This window comes from Capricornis sumatraensis, chromosome 14 (assembly GCF_032405125.1).
Source record: "Capricornis sumatraensis isolate serow.1 chromosome 14, serow.2, whole genome shotgun sequence".
In the NCBI taxonomy this organism is placed as follows: domain Eukaryota; kingdom Metazoa; phylum Chordata; class Mammalia; order Artiodactyla; family Bovidae; genus Capricornis; species Capricornis sumatraensis.
The window spans coordinates 86298696-86302708 of NC_091082.1; positions in this window are offsets into that span (position 1 = coordinate 86298696).

Consider the following 4013-nt stretch of genomic DNA (forward strand, 5'->3'; position numbering starts at 1 on the left):
TCTGTGTTTATTAGTTCTTAGCATTAGAAAATACTTAATTGTAAGATATAAATTAAATGTCTCTTAAATCTAAAATTGCACAAGGAACTACATTCAATATCCCATGATAAACCACAATGCAAAAGAATATGAAAAGAATATGTATGTGTGTCTGTGTGTGCAGCTGAATCACTTTACTGTACAGTAGAAATTAACACAACATTGTAAATCAACTATACTTCAGTAAAATAAACATTTTTTAAAATCTAGTATCTTACATTTTAAAACTAAATAAAACTGGTATGGCTTAAACTTAGAAATAATATGGAGCAAGAAATTTCCCATGTGTTGTTGCCTTACAGAGGAAATAAAAATCTATATTGTATTAGTCTTGTTAGGTACTAATAAATACTAAATAGGTGTCTGGGGTAAAATCTGGACATGATTCAAATAAAGTAATATGGCATTTTCAAAAAGAAAATATTACAGGAAAATTTGAATATTTGTCTAACCTCTGACTACTTACATCTTACAGACTATGGGAACCACCCCAGAACAAGGAGACTGAATAAAACAGAAAAGAGTTTTGTTCTTGGTTCTTGTTCCTTTTTAGCAGACTTTATTTTTTAAAAGCAATTTTATATTTACAGAAAAATTCAGAAGATAGTACCGAGGGTTCACTTATATCTGCACTCAATTTCCTCTACTGTCAACATTTTACGTTAGTATGGCATGTTTTTTTTAATAATCAATCCTGTTGGTTTTCAATACTACTATCTGTGTAATGCCAGAAACTAGAACAATTATAGCACTCACACCCCATCTTTCAAGTTGCCTGTGTCAAGACATAGAGAGTGCAGACTGAGTTTAAGCTGCTTAAGTGGCACTCATGTTCTAAGCTATTTGCACCTATTCAAGATCATTCAAGGTAAAAGTACTCCTTTCTCCGATCTATGAAAACGCTGTAAGATAATGGACAGTCCTCCTTCCTTTCTGTGTGTGAGTGTGTGTGTTCAGTCATGTCTGACTCTTTGTAAACCCATGGACGTAGCCAGTCAGGTTCCTCTGTCCATGGAATTTCCCAGGCAAGAACACTGGAGTGGGCTGCCATGCTGTCCTCCAGGGGCCTTCCTGACCCAGGGGTGGAGCCCGCTGTCTCCTGCATGGCAGACGGGTTCTCTGCCGCTGCGATGCCTGGGCAGCCCCCTCCTTTTTAGTAACTGCTGCTTTTTATTTTGTATTGTGCTCCATAGTTGTAAAGGTAAGAGTAGGTCATTCAGACTTCAATTCTGTTTGTGAGATAGGAGTATTTTGCTTTGTGAAATAGATGAGTTGTTTTTTTTTTAAGAGTTTACCATTAACACAGCATTATATATGCTTAATTGCCTATCTATCAGTCTGTCCATCCTCTATCACCCATCAACCCATCTTAACTTTTTGGTACAGAAATCAGTACAGTCTCCCTAAAGTCAATGTTGTTTACAATAATAGATTACTTCGGGACTAAATACAATTTCCTGTATATTGAATAATATGCATTATGATATAAATATATTAAGAAATTTAGCTGTTTTCATGAAATCCTCTTGATGCTCTGAAAATCATTTCTCTTCTAAAATTTGTATTTTTAGTCCAATAATTTATTTTGTCAATTCAATTTTCTCCAAGAGGAAAAAAAAAACCAGTCACATTTCCCCTCACATCTTGGTGAAGTAATGAGAATATTTGTATTTATTGCACTTCCATGTTTCTTGTTACACATTTTAAAATTTAATAATTTATCCTTAAAGTACTGTAGAATGATCAACATCAAAACTCTCCCTGTTGAAAAAAGAAATTAGACTGAAGAGAGATTTTTAAATAAAAGCAGCTGCAGCCTCAAACATTTTTTTCTCTCTCCTGTTTCTTCAACAGACGCACTTAAGAGCATGATGAGCAAACCCCCTAAATGATGACTTCCCAAGACCCCAAGAAGTCTGTGCCTCGAAGTCACTCCAAGGAATGCCTGCCTTTCTTCCTCTCGGGTTGTGCCCCTGATACCACCACAACCAGTTGAAAGGTAAAGCGTTAGTGATAATTAATTTTTAATTGACCTGTATGCCTCACCCATGATGCCTTTTTCCCCTCTGATTTCACCAGCTATTGAACAGTTGTGATGGTTTGCACCTAACTCTGAAGAATTTCATAAACCCTTCACTGCTGGATAAACATCCCATTTCCTCTATTTTCCAATGAGAAGAATCAAAAGAGAAACAGCGAAACATGGCGGTCCGGAGCCATAACTACGACCCACTCTCCAACCCCCGCAGAGAATGCCTTCAAGAACAGCTGGAAGGAAGCAACTGCCAAAGTTCAACTGACACTGAGGGTCCTGGGGCTCCTCATGCCCACATTCTGTGCCGCCAGGGTGAATACTGGAGTGTGCCACGTCTCCGGAATGAATGACCCCTCACGTCTGTTAGGAAGTTTCTGCAGTTCCATCCACAGACACACCCCGCCTTCGTGTGTTTGGAGTCCTTATCTATAGAGGTACCACTTTCTCAATATTTTGGTCCCAGTAATGTGAAAAGTGTTAGCTGTTCAGTTGTGTCCAACTCTGGCTCTTTGGCATCCTATGAACCATGTAGCCCACCAGCTTCCTCTGTCCATGGGATTCTCCAGGCAAGAATACTGGAATAAGTAGCCGTTCCCTTCTCCAGGGGCTCTTCCCGACCCAAGGATCGAAGTTGTGTCTCCCGTATTGCAGCGGACACTCCTTACCTTCTGAGGCACCAGGGAAACCCGTAGTCCCCATAAAAATAACCCTGATTGGGAGGGAGCACCCCAGGTGTGGCTGGATTCCTATAGCGTGTGTGTGCTTACGGGCAAGAGCCACAAAGGGGAAGAACACCAGGATGTCACGTTTCATACTGTACAGAAGTTAAAACTAGAACTTAAGGGGAGGAGGTGGGTCTCACCCTCTGTTTCTTTATTCTCATTTATCTATGAAACTTTCAAAACTGAGGCAGCTTTGTAAATACTGTTACAGAAGTCCGTAGAAGAGTGTCTGCTGATGGATTCAAGGGCTGATATCTAGTCGATTATTTCTATACTATTGTTCTGAGCCTTCATAGGGCACTTCATGACTGCTACAAAACAATCTTTTAAGTGCTAATATGTTCTTTCCTGGCAATACAAAGAACAGGAAAGGTGCCACCATACACAGTATACCGCCTACTCAGGAATCTGAATAAGATTAACAATGCTAATATATGTAGAGCCCTCTCAAAGCACTTTCATTTACATAATTCCGTTTGCTCCTCACTACAATGCTGCCAAGTGGGCGGCATGCGTATTATTGGCTTTATTTTATATATGGGGATCTGGAGGCTCGCTCGGAGGGCCAGCATGCTGACAAGCTGGCGGAGCCAAGGACTCGTGAGTTCTCACTCCTCACACGATGCTCTTCCACACACGCTGCCTTCAGTAGACACCTTCATAACTTAAGTCACCAGCTTCAGGATAATGCATCTGGAAAGGTCTTCCAGAGCTGGGGCTTGCTGGAAGCATTCTGCAGCTTGGCCAGCTCAAGATCAGGGACTCAGTCTCCAGCAATAACCTTGCTCCTCTGCCAGCCTAAGGGGGCCTGGCAAGTGCAACAGGAAATGGGCTTCGCAACGGTGATCCCTAGCTGCTCTGTGCCAGGCCCCGTCTTTTGTACTTTCCTACCAAATTCTCCTTCAATGATATCTGCCTGCTAGTTTCTGGGAAATGTATCTTTTCACACCCAAAGGCTTCTAAGTAACCGTATAGTCAAATATCCTTATCATTATCAGCATCTCCTGAACTTCTTTGTATGGATGGCTCTCTCTGTGTGTTTCTTTCTTTATAAATCATGCTCCAAATTAGCTGCTGTTAACAATTCCCATTTGGGGGACAAAACCCCATAGAAACAAAGCATCAGGGGACAGTGGCACGTATGCTCCAGGTTGCTCACGGCAGCACGGGGCGAGGTGGCAGAGACCTGGAAACAACTGCAGGCCCTGTGACCCGAA